At 42.0% G+C, this 13,527-nt stretch overlaps 1 protein-coding gene across 3 annotated transcripts in view; it reads right to left on the bottom strand.

Moving 5' to 3' along the window:
* FOXJ3 (forkhead box J3) overlaps positions 1-12,496 on the bottom strand; it is a 149,904-nt gene extending 137,408 nt beyond the window's left edge. The window contains exon 1 of one of the 3 annotated variants that reach the window (XM_049617375.1): positions 12,352-12,496. The gene's annotated coding sequence lies outside the window, so the exon portion shown is untranslated. Of the gene's footprint in view, positions 1-10,154; positions 12,023-12,351 lie in introns of those variants that run through there. The other 2 variants (XM_049617373.1, XM_049617374.1) reach the window with 2 other exon arrangements.
* Between the last annotated feature and the right edge of the window lie 1,031 nt (positions 12,497-13,527).

The following is a 13,527-nucleotide window of genomic DNA, read 5'->3' as shown; positions in this document are numbered from 1 at the left end:
GACTAGTACTTCTGAAGAAAACAGCCTAGACTCAATGAGAAGAAAACAGGCATTCATTTGTTAGCTCTACTAATAGGAATCTCTCTGAATCTACTCAAAGAACTTCTTGTAAATTAATATGAGAACTGAACATGAGCCAAGAGAGTGACTCAGCTGCTAAAAAGAAACCAAATACAATCTTAAACTTCATTAAAAGAATAGTACCCAGATCAAGGAGGGTAGCAGTCCCATGCACTCTTCACTGCTTAGTTCACAACTGGAGTATTGTGCTCTGTTTTGAGCACCAAATTTTAAAAACACTTACAAGCTAGAATGCTTGTGGGGAGAGATATCAGACCAGTGAGGAGTTTAGAAGCCCAATGTCAAGTGTAGAATGACTGAAAAAACTAGGTGTGTTTAGCGTAAAGAAGAAAACACTTCCCAGTCTTCCATGTCACCTCAACCACAGAGACCCCCAGTATAGTATTTTCCAGAGGATTTCAAGAGTTGGTAATAGGCATTCCACTGCCAGATAAGTTTAAAATAAATATTGTTTTCTCTAATAGATTTATCAAAATGTGCAATATCCTCAAGTGCTTTGTGATTCTTTAAGGATGGTCAGTATTTCCCAAATGTGACCATCTGTTCATTCATACAACAAAAATTCACCAAGCCGCAATTATTTGCCAAACACTCCTCCAAGTGCTGGGGATACAATGAACATTTTTAAGATTCTGGAGCATACCTTGTAAAATAGCCAACCTGAACCTCTTGATATTCCTCTAACTTCCATTGTGCTTCCATATCTCTAGGGTTTTTTTTTTTTATTCTGTCAGCCTAGAAGGTCCATCACTAATCTTGATTCAAACATTATCTCCAACACAAAGCTTTTCTGACCATAAGCAAAAACTCTCTTTTCAACAAGCCAATGGCTCCTTCTCTGTATCCGTTCTTTGTGAACAGACTATGCCTTTTAATCACCTTCAGATCTCTCATAATGCCCAGGACAGTGTCCTGCATGCACAGGTGTTCAAGAAATATTTGCTCAATGAATAATCATTGAATTATTGAAGGATTATCTTGTTAAAGAACACAAACTAGGTCTCTACTGTTCCACACAGGACCAGAAAAGAAATGAAGTTAAAGGAAATTTTGCCTCAGTTAGAGCTAATGACAATCTACCTTACAGGTATCAGTGACTATAGGTGTTCTAAGAGTAGCCAAAGGACTATGTATCAAGTGCTTTAGTGGGAAATCTCACTGGCCAGAATGATTAATTCTCAAGATCCTAGGAACTACTGTATTTCTCACTATAGTAGATAAAAGGAAACTTTTGATATATTTGTATCAATATTAAAATTAAGCTTAAATACCCTTTCATTTACTGCTATAGTGAATATATAATGATGCCTGTTATGTGTTATTTACAGTGCTAAGTATAGAGGATAAATAACAAAAGACACTGTCTCCATCCTAGAAGAGTCAATATAAGGTTGCTCCCAAAGCAAATATGAATGCCTAGGTCATTTACCTCAGTAAGAAATGCTCCTTAGATGAGGAAATTCTTTAGATAAATGATTTTCAATATTTTGCAGGCAGAGAAATAACCATGAAGCCATTAGCTCTTCTTAAAGACATCTACTGAAACCACTAAATACATTAAGTTCTTCAAAAAAACAAAGCTAGCCATTCTGCCTTTTTAGTCAAAAACTAGAAAACAGAAGAAATTCCAGGATACCTCCATATGCCAAGGCTTATCTCTGCAATGTCACTCCCAAACTAAAACCTGTAGTCTTTTACTTGTGTAAGGACCCTTTTACTTGTGTCCCCAGCATTTAGTACATTGCCCAACACACAGCAGATGGTAATAAATGAGAAAACATGTGAGAGAAATTAATGAGCCCAATGTCCCTGGATGAAAACAGTATCTTAAAGAAGCACTAACAAGTGGTTTTTCTTATTAGAAACCTGCCAACAATACAGTACCAGACAAGTAGATCTTAAGTCTAGTTTTCATTATAAATCAAAGTGCTATTTTTAGGTCACTTATTGATAAGTAATTACTGTAAGTAAACCTAAGATCTTGGTTGCTTCTAGGGAACTAAAATTAATTCCTTAATCAGCAGAGTTAAACGACCAAATTGTAATGCAGAGAAAAACCCAAACACTTAACACACCCTCAACTTGACCCATAGATTACAATAAAATAATTTATTATAAAACTGATTTATTAACATAACTGCCCAAAAAGGAAAGTACTTTGGGGCACCAGGGTGGCTCAGTCAGTTAGGTGTCTGACTTTGGCTCAGGTCGTGATCTCATGGTTCGTGGGTTCAAGCCCTGCGTCAGGCTCTGTGCTGACAGCTCAGCCTGGAGCCTGCTTTGGATTCTGTGTCTCCTTCTCTCTCTGCCCCTCCCTCCCTCCCTCACACTCTTTCTCTTTGCCCCTGCCCCACTAGAGCTCTGTCTCATCTCTCAAAAATAAAACGTTATAAAAAATTTTTTAATAAAAAAAGCAAACTTTGATAACACCAAGTGTTTAAACTGCTCTTCAAAAGTGTTATGATTCACGTTTTTCTAAGTTCTCATATAAACCATAAAAATCATCCTTGTTTATTTTTTCTGATTATAAAAATGGTATGAGCTCACTGTAGAGAACTTGGAAAATATAAACAGGTTCAAAGGAGGAAATAAGGACTACCCATTGTAACGGTTTCTTTCAGTCTTTTTTTCTATCCAGTTATAGCTTCTTTATATACCATCACTCTTCCTACCCACTGGGGAAGAAACAATATCCTAACTATGATAGTAACCCAAATAGCCACAGTAGATTCATGTTCCAGGTACAATTTCTTATGTCTAAATTTTACAGATGCGTACTTCCATAAAATAAGACCAAATCTGCTATTCTGTAATTTTTTTAAGTTTATTTATTTTGAGATGGCATGTGCGTGCACAAGTGGGAGAGAGGCAGCGACAGAACAAGAGCGAGAATATCCCAAGCAGGCTCCACTTGCTGGATCGATCTCACGAACCATGAGATCATGACCTGAGCAGACATCGAGAATCGGATAAGCCACCCAGGCGCTCCACTATTTCGTAATTCTTAAAAGTATCCCTTTTGATTCTGTCTCCTCCTTGCCTCCAGAATTCTACAAAGGAGACTCAAGTAAAAATACATCCAATGACTGGAAATGGACCCAAATTTAACAAGGGAAGAAGGTATTCTCAATAGTTTTATGTCCCTTACTCTGTTATTGTCACAAGACAAGTTCTGCTCCAAGTAGCTCAGGTCCTTTGAGGTCCATAACCTTTAAGTTCTATCTCAAAAACCCAAAGTATGTTCTTAAAACTTTCTCAGTTTCTACTAAACAGTACAAGACCAGAAACAGAATGCAGGATCTGGGTCCCAGTCTCTGCTCTACTAAACAACTGGAGTGACACTGAGTCTTAGCTTGTATCTCATTTTCTCTATTTGTCAATAAGCATATTACTTGCCCTACCTCTATTACTTGGCTGGTGGGAGGTTCCAGAATCCAACAAATTAGAGAAAATACTTTTCAAAAAGTATTATTCAAATGTAAGATGAATATTTTTCCAAAATACACATCCCCGATAATAAACTATATAAAACATGACTTCCCCATTTCATGGGGAAGGCAAAGATGCCTTTTCTGATGGTGATTCCTGTCTATTTACATGAGGATATAATACCTTCAACAGCTCCTTACAAAGGGTAGACAGGTAAAGCATGTCTTAGATTCACAGACCCAACCACACTAGCAGAAACTGAATCCATATATTATTTATCTCCGTACCATGAGTCAGTCAACCTGCTCCTGACTGTAGCATATTTGACTATTGTATATTTCCCGAAGTTCTACACCCAAACCACAGAAACTTTAGTCATTTTTAACAATTTAATAAGCACCCACGTACCCACCAACTAAAATCTAAGATCTTAACAATAACTTATTTTTACCTCTCAACCCCATCTCTATAAACAAACAATTTAAAATTATTAGCGAGTTCTAGTGGTCTGCCCCCCTCATCCATTCCTCTCACAAATCTGTGTCAACATACAATAAGGACAGGTTTGAACTGTAAGAAAAATTACAATTCCAATTTCTGAGATCTTCAATAAGGTAACATCAGCACTACAACAATCAGATCAATCTTATTTCCTTGATATCACTATACTACTGTCCAGGTAGGTGAATTCAGTTACAGCTTTTAGCTGTACTGAAAATGAAATGTACGGAAATGTACTGAAAATGTTGTACACAGATACACAGAGTCGTCCTGGAATAATCAACTCTACAGTGTCTCTCCCATATGTGACCTAACTCTTCAGGACCATCTCTACATAGGAAGATTATGAAAAAATAGCCAATGCTATGCTACAGTTTGAATGTGTCCTCCCTAAAATTCATCACATGTTGAAATCCTAACCCCCAAAAACGATGGTAGTAGGAAGCGGGTCTTTGGGAGGTGCTTAGGTCATGAGAGTAGAACTTTCATGAATAGGATTAGTGTCTTACTAAAGAGGCTCCAGAGGGATCCCTTGCACCTTTCACCATGTTAAGGTGCCAGCTACAAAGGGGGCCTTTACCAGAAGGCAACCATGCTGGTGTGCCTTCATCTTAGACTTACCAGCCTCCAGAATGACAAGCAATTAACTTCTGTTACTTATAAACTACGTAGTCTGTGGTATTTTGTTATAGCCGTCCAAACAGACTAAGACAGCCAACATGCAAAGTTTGTAGAGACTCTCTCTAAAAACTCCCACACAAGGACTTTCCCCACCCCCAAACTGTTAGCATTTCAACTCAGAAGAGAGTTCTCTAAGATTATGTTTCGACAATAGTGCCTCTTATTGCATTCCATAAGCGTGAGTCCATTACAAACTACTTCACCCATTGATGATGGGAAGGAAGTCAGACAGGGCAGCGTCAACGTAGGTCTGATTAGGCTAAAACGAAATCACTTCAGATTTATGGTAAAAATTCTTAAAGCAACCAGAGTGGTTTAGTTAATTATTAAAACTAGGTTTATTAAATGTGTCAAAGTAAGAGTTCTTATTGAATATGGTTCTAATTATATTCTTATTTATCCTATATTTTATCTTGTTACAGTACTAAAGTTTGACACCATATATGAATCTCATTTGCTTTCTGTTTCAGTTACTTTGTTTCAATTCTATAGAAAAGTGATAACCATTTTGAAAGACATCACATTCTCAGGTAATCAGTTGATATGTCAAGCAGAATAGCAGCCAAAGGTACCTAACTACAAAAGGTTACTTAAAATAAGTAGAATGCCATTGTTATAAATATAAATACAACATCTGGCTCCACATAACAAAGCTATTTCCATATCCCAACAGATGGCCCATAGTAATAATGCTTTGCTGATCTGGTTATAACAAATTATATTAAATCCAAAATCCTGTATAGCAGATGCCTTTTCCAATTTCAGTATAAGTCAATCTCTTTAACCAAAACACTGTGCTTTGGGTTCTTGTGATTTGTGCACTAAAATCCAATTACACCAATTAAGATGGTCAAATTTTTTGACAGTTGTTATAAAATGCCACTGTGGTGTTTTCTGAGTTTTGGAGTGAAAGAGGGTAGTGTACCTCTATCTAGGACTGAAACATTAACTGCTGAAAATGGAAAACAAAAATTCAGTTATAGGAAAGCTAAGGAAGGTAAAAGTGAGTTTCTGCTGTCTTAAGCCAAGGTTTCTGAACAGTAACAACGTGGTTAAGTTACTAAAGGTTAAGTGACTAACAAAGACAACAAGTGAAGACCATGAAAATAATGCAATTTCTGAGCTGAGAGGCTATTAGCAAGGACAAACAAAAAGCAGCATAAACATGCATCCCTGTGCACTACAGTATTAGGTTCACATTTTTTTTAATGTGGACACAATGTCAACTTTAATTTTGCTGTTTGTTTCCCCAACATACTCAAAATCCAATCTTCATATTCTCGTCATGCCCCCTTACTTGAAATATTACCCTCCATTAACTCCTATAACGCAGTAAGCAGTACAATGTAGTGATTAACAGCCATGGAGTTCTGAAAATAGACTGCAGGCGTTCAAATCCTGCCTCTTTCCATCCCTACCTACACAACCTTAGGCAAACTACTTAATCTCTCTGTGCCCGTTTCCTCTCTGTGCCTACAAAATTGATAAAAATAAAACCTTTCAGAGTTGTTATGAGAATTATATAAATAATAAATGTAAAGTACTTAGAACACTTTCAGACCCACAGTAAGACTTCAGAAAATGTTAGCTATTACTATTATCACTACCACTATCATCATCATCACACCCACTGATGTTCTGAAAGAAAAGGCAGAAATATGAGATGACTTATCTAAATCACAAACAAGTGACAGAATCTGGTTAAAAAAAACAACAACTATACAAACACACACACACACACACACACACACACACGAGTGTTCATTTTAAGTCCTGAAGATTAAACATTAAAAATCACTGATTCACTGGGGCGCCTGGGTGGCTCAGTCGGTTACGCGTTCGACTTCAGCTCAGGTCATGATCTCACAGCTCGTGAGTTCGAGCCCCGTGTCGGGCTCTGTGCTGACTCAGAGCCTGGAGCTTGCTTTGAACTGTGTCTCCCTCTCCCTCTCTAGCCCTCCTGCGCTCATGTTCTGTCTCTCTCTGTCTCAAAAATAAATAAACATTTAAAAAAAAAAATTTTTTTTTTTTTAAATTAGTCATGGGGCGCCTGGGTGGCTTGGTCGGTTAAACATCCGACTTCGGCTCAGGTCATGATCTCACAGTCCGTGAGTTCGAGCCCCGCGTCGGGCTCTGTGCTGACAGCTCAGAGCCTGGAGCCTGTTTCAGATTCTGTGTCTCCCTCTCTCTCTGTCCCTCCCCTGTTCATGCTCCGTCTCTGTCTCAAAAATAAATAAACATTAAAAAAAAATTTTTTTTATTAAAAATAAATAAATAAATAAATAATAAAAAATTACTCATTCACTAAGGGGATTTCCCAGCCCCTCTAATTATCCAGAAATTCATATAAGAATCCTTTAAGGGGCGCCTGGGTGGCTCAGTCGGTTGAGCGTCTGACTTCGGCTCAGGTCATGATCTCACAGTCTGTGAGTTCGAGCCCCGCATCAGGCTCTGTGCTGATGGCTCAGAGCCTGGAGCCTGCTTCTGATTCTGTGTCTCCCTCTGTCTCTGCCCCTTCCCTGCTCATGCTCTGTCTCTCTCTGTCTCAAAAATAAATAAAAACATTAAGAAAAAAAAAAAAAGAATCCTTTAAGTTAGAACAGCAGCACAGAGTAATAGGAAGCAATGAACAAGAAGATCCAATGGACTAAGAAGATCCAATAGCTCCATTACTGATTTAAATTTACAATCTTGGGTAAATAAACTAATCTGAACTTCAAATCGCTCATCTCAAAAAATGCTTTGCCTACATTATAGGACTGGGAATGCTGTATGGTATACGTAAACCATTAACACTACATGAATGTTCGAGGGCCGTGTCTTACTCATTTTTATATCCCTAAGGCCTAGCAGAATGCATAGCAGAGGTTACACTCTAAAAGAGGGGTGGAGGGCATCTGGGTGGCTCAGTCAGTTACACATAAGACTTCACTCTGGCTCTGGTCATGATCTCAAGGTCATGAGATCAAGCCCTGCAGTGGACTCCGTGCTGAGCATGGAGCCTGCTTGGGATATATTCATTCTCTCTCTCTCTCTCTCTCTCTCTCTCTCTCTCTGTCTCCCCCTCTGCTCCTCCCCCAGCTAGGGCGAGTGCTCTCTTAAAAAAAAAAAAAAAAAAAGAAGAAGAAGAAAGAGAAGAAAAGAAAAGAAAAATAAAAGAGCTTTAAGAAATTTTTTAAAAAATAAAAAATGAAGTAAAAGGGGTAAAATTGGCAGGGTGAGGATGAAGATGAAGAAATGGAAGGGTTTTTAAAAGTATAAGAAACTCAAAAATTCAATAGATAAATGAATAAAAGGTAGCATATTATTCAGCAATAAAAGAGAATGAAATAGTGATACAAACTACAAGATGGGTAACCCTTGAAACATTATGCTAAGTGAAAGAAGCCAGACACAAAAGACCATATGCTGTATGATTCCATTTATATGAAATGTCCAGAACAGGGTACAGACTTCCTTTTTGGGGATGATGAAATGACTAAAGATGATTGTGGTGATGTGATGGATAAACAACTTGATGAATATACTAAAAACTGTTAAGCTGTCTAAACCAGTGAACTGTACAGTATGTGAATTATACCTCAATAAAACTTTAAAGAATTAAGAAAAAAGTTTGCGAGAACCATTAAAGTATAAAGTCACTGGCTTTAGAACATGTTTCTTTTTTAAAGAAAAAACATCCGGGGTACCTGGGTGGCTCAGTCGGTTAAGCATCCAACTTTGGCTCAGGTCATGATATGATGGTTTGTGAATTCGAGCCTTGCGTCAGGCTCTGTGCTAACAGGTAGGAGCCTGGAGCCTGCTTCAAATTCTGTGTCTCCTCCTCTCTCTGCCCCTCCCATGCTCATGTTCTGTCTCCCAATAATAAATAAACGTTAAAAACAAAAACTTGAGTTTTCTGATATTTGAGTAGCTCTGACATGTGGACAAGAATGAGACTGGCAGAAGCATTAGGAGAAAACACTTAAAATTACCACCCCAGACCATAAGATCTCTACAAATCCTTCTGTGGAAAAAAAATCTGACATCTATTCTTATCCTTCCTTTCGAAATTCTAAGGTTAAAAATTACTTCCTGGTCCTACTTCAATAGTGTTTTCATCATGATCATTGATTCTAAACTTCCAGACTACCTTTGATACCGTGAACCATACTACCTCTCCTCTTCTTGGCTTCTGTAGCAGTAAGGTATTTCCTGATTCTTCTCAGAATGTTTTACCTGTTAGCCTATATAAAACGACACCCAAAATTCCAAACTTCAAAGTTACTTCACCAGCATACTACCAACTTCCCATCACTCATCTGCTCACCTGTTTTTTACTTCCATCTGTAGCCCTGGTCAGTGAACAATCTACATTTTCATCTGTTAATCCTATAGCAATGTACTACTCTACTCAATTCTTCATTGTCTTCACTAAGGTTGGAAAGCAGTGGTATGGCTCAACCAAAATAATTCCTATGCTATTTCTAAGTGGCTTTGCAACATGGGGTACATTTTTTTCTTCTGAACAGTCTCTGTTTTTCTAACTGTTCTGCTTAAACTAGCCCCCATTTCCAGAGTCAAACGAGCAAAGAGAGAAGGCCATCAGGACTGGCAGGAAACTAGCCTGCTACTGAAAAATTTATTGTACACAATCTAGCGTTGCCCATAACCAATCTTAGCTCATTTTCCTTCACAGTGATACTTCCCTGATTTCCCTATTATCAGTCATCCTCCCAGGACTCTAGGCTTTTTGTCTTTTAATGTTTTATTTGCATTCCTCCCTTTGCCCACAATCATTATTAAGTTGAAATTAATTTTTACTCACATATACATCTTCTTATATATCCTATGCTTCTTAGGACAGTGTAATAACCAAATATAAAAGCTCAAAAATGAGACTGCCTGGGTTCAAATCCTGGCTCTGCAGCTTACTCTATGGGATTTGGAGCAAGTTACTTAACCTCTCTGTAGCTTGGTCTCTTCATAGGAATAGTAAGACCTTATTATGAAGATTTTGAATTAAATACAATTAATAAGCTTAGAACAGTGCCTGGGAAACAGGAAACAATAAACGTTGGCTATTAGTTTATTCCCATAATCATTATGTCAGAACCTAATCTTATTCCTAAAATTCTCAAAGAGCATTCTAGTCAGTCTCCTCGCTCCAGAACATTCAGATAATACAAAAACCTTCATCGGGAACCATATGCATGATCTCAGTCCTAGTCGTTAGAACCCAATATGGCACCTCATCAAACTAAACCTTCCATCCTTGACAGATTCTCCACAAACACCTACTCACCAATCCTGAACTCATCTGTCACTGCTCACCAACACAGATTCTCTGTGCAGGCCAACAGGCTTAGTATCTTTTATAAACACTGTCACTTCTCCACCTTTGTAAACACCCCTCCTTCACCCTCCTGGAATACATCTTCTTCCCTTTGAAAATTCCTATCTTTTGCAAATCTCACTTATACCTTGAACGTTGGTTGCACTGCTATTCCAACCAGGCGTTTGATGATGATAATTATGAATGACGTCTTACATGCTGTTTCCCCAAAGAAGTTGAAGCATTTGTAGAGACCACATATTTTATTCCTTGAGTCTCTTCACACAGACTACTTCGCACACGGCACAGTATTTTGCCGAAATACACAAATGCTGACTGACTTACTAAAAAACTGTTTCAGAATGCATCAGAAAAACAGTCTCTATTTTCCACTGCCCCACCCAAACTTAGCATGATGAAAGCAGATAGAATCTGTATTTATTTTTATTTTGCACAGGAGAATACACTAACAGTTGTACCACATAAAAGGAAAATATATTCAAAGAGAACACACAATGCAAAAGAACAAATCAAGAAAAAGTGACAGTGCCAGCCATCTTGGAATCTGAAAAGTGACTTCAAAACATTAAGATTTTATTTCACCCAAACTAATGAACCAAAGAGAGCCAAAATAAACATGTCCTGACTCCATCCAAAAACTACCTAATGAAAGCATGACAAAGTCCCCGGTATCACAAAAAAATCAAGAACAAGATTCACCTCAACTCCGAGAGACACAAAAAGAAAAAACAAATCCTCAGGTGTACATAAAAAAAAAAAAAAAAAAAACTAAAAAAGTCAATCACATCTATATATGCCACCAAAACAGAAATATGAAGGGAGTTACTGCTTTTCTACAAATATTTGCTATGGTCTAGGAGGAATAAAAGGCTTCTCTCACTGCTACTCTAGCTACCGGGAGCAATCTGTGGTCACACAAGAGCAAAACACAGGAAGATGGAAACCTTTAACCTGGAAGAGACATTAAAAAAAAAACTACCCAAAACACATGTTTCAAAACCAGTTTCAAAATACAAAGCAGCTCAAAGGTACTCAATAGAACGAAAAGAAAAGTGAAATAAAAGAGCTCCCACGAAATATGTGACTCAGTGAAAACTATCTAGTACCCCCTTGCAAGTAAAGAGCAATGGATGGAATACTTTCATGACATGCACTCGTTCCAGTGGGAAGCAAAATAGAAGGAAAAAATAAAGTGAATGTCAGGAAAAGCCAAGATGCCCACCAACCTCTGACTCCCTGGCCAGCCCAACGCAGCTCATTCAGGAATCCAACCGAACTGCACAACACAGAAAAGGGACATCTTTGCCAGCCAAACACGCGCGCGCACACACGCACACGCACACACACACAAAGTAGAACGGAGAAGTGAAAACTATACACCTCAATGCATCAGCAGCTAGAGCCCACTCTTTTAGACGGAGCAACAGAGAAAAGAACAAGAACAGCTAAATGGAGAGGAGGAAAGACGTCTCTGAAAACTAAGCCCTGTCATGTCCCCTACTGCTCTCAATTTCCGAGAGTACAACTCTTGCTTTCTCCCAGCTAACCAACAGTCGGCCTCAGCAAAGCAAACTGACCCTAACACCTTCCACGCCACGGGAGGAAATCAGAGAGGAAAAACCACCGCGTAAACCTCCCTCCTCACCAGCTGCAAAAAATGGAGGGGGGAGGGGGGAGACACCCTACCACGTGGGCAGGATGCAACACACACAGGGCAGCAACACGTCCGCATGGAACGGCGGCCCCTGCCCCAATGCCGGCAGAGGACACGCCGTCAGGATGGGTGGGAACGGAGGCCCCTCGCGCGGGCCTCACCCAGAAGGGCACCCCTGAGACGCGACATATTGCCCGACCCGCCGGCCGAAAAGCACCCCAAGCTTGAAGGGAAGAAGCTGCCATGCCGAGGTAGGGGGCCAGCCCAGGCCAGGGGGCAGGTCGCGGAGAGGAAGAGACGGCCGCTGTCCTCGGACTCGGCGCCCCCGGGAACCCCGTCTGGCTCCCCCGGGAACCCCGTCTGGCTCCCCCGGGCCCCGCCTGGGGGAGGGGCCGGAGGCGCGGAGCTGCCGCTTCCCGGCTGAGGGGCAGCAGCAGCTGAGGAGAAGCGCCGCGGGGGAGGGAGGGACCCAGCCCTCGCCACCCGCCAAGCCCCAGCCCGGGCCCGGGCCCCCTGCCCCGCCCGCCACCCACGCCGCAGCGCGGCCGCGGCCGAGAGAAGGGAGAGGGCGTCTCGCGGAGGGCAGCCCCTGCCTCCGTCCCGGGAGATGCCCCAGCCCCGCCTCCTCGCCCGCCGCCCCGGCCCCGCCGCCCTGGCGGCTGGCACTCACCTCAAGGCTGCGCAGGCCGGGACGGCCCGGCCGAGCCCCCGGCCGCTGCGTGCGTCTCCGCCCCCGGGAAAGATCCCAACGGCGCCTGGTGCGAGCGGCCGAGGCCCCGAGCAGCGCCGAGAGCGGCGGCGGCAGCGGGAGCAGCCAACATCCGGGGCCGCGCACCCGGAACTACTTCCCGACCCGCTCCCCTCCCGCCCCCGCCGTCGCCTCCGCCTCTCGCGACGTCGCTGCGCCACCGGCACGGCGTCAGCGGCGTCCCCTCCCCTCCGCGGTCACAGCCACTTCACCGCGCGCGGGATCCCTCCGCTGGGACAAGTAGTGCCCCTCGACTAGGGGGGCTGTGCCTCCGCGCGGCGGGTGTTTTGGAGCGGCCGGCAGCTCCGAGGGATGTGGGATGTCCACGCATCAAAGTGGAGACTAGGAAGTTTGGGAGAGGGCTGTGGACAGCAGGGACCTGCGGCCTTGGACCCTGCTCACAGATTTCCCAGACCCCGTGCTCCGGAGGGTTGACGCCTCGTGACCTTGCCCCCCACCCCTTCCCAGCCACCTCACCGTAGCGACAGGCCCCTCGGCCTCTACGGGGAAACCAGACCCCTTTTCCAACTTCGCACACCGCGAATTCTACGGGCCCCAAACAAGGGCACCTTGGACCTTCGGCTCACCCTTCCTTTTAGAACCTCCCAAGTCCCGGGCTCTAGGCCCATCTCTGCCGAGGCCATACCCTGCCCTAGCCTTAGTTTCCTTCTTAAAGCAGCTGGCATTCTAAAGGCCCTTCTTGATTCTAAAGTTAGTTGTTCAGCTTATGGTCCTTGCTATCAACAGGTGGAGCCTACAGAAGGGCAGTTTGGACGACTTGTGAACTTTGGAATTTACCTCTACGTCAATCTTCACTGATTCTTTCTCTAAACTATTAGCACTGCTAATCTGCCCTGTAATTTCACACTTAATTACATTCAGACCTCTAATTTGCTGTTGCTTCATTGGGTTAGTCACATACATAGAAGCAAGCACCCAACATGCTTTTGAACTCACGGTAGGTGCTCAGTATTTGGATACTCGGACATTTGTTAGATGAATACTAGCTTAATCGGATGAAGGAAATAGGAGAGGTTTGAGTGAATTGGCCCTGGGAATCTTTCTGACATGGTCCGGTAGGGATCAGATAAAGACCTC

Source organism: Panthera uncia, assembly GCF_023721935.1.
Source record: "Panthera uncia isolate 11264 chromosome C1 unlocalized genomic scaffold, Puncia_PCG_1.0 HiC_scaffold_4, whole genome shotgun sequence".
In the NCBI taxonomy this organism is placed as follows: domain Eukaryota; kingdom Metazoa; phylum Chordata; class Mammalia; order Carnivora; family Felidae; genus Panthera; species Panthera uncia.
The sequence above is the reverse complement of the archived record's forward strand: the minus strand, read 5'-3'. Positions and strand labels throughout refer to the sequence as shown.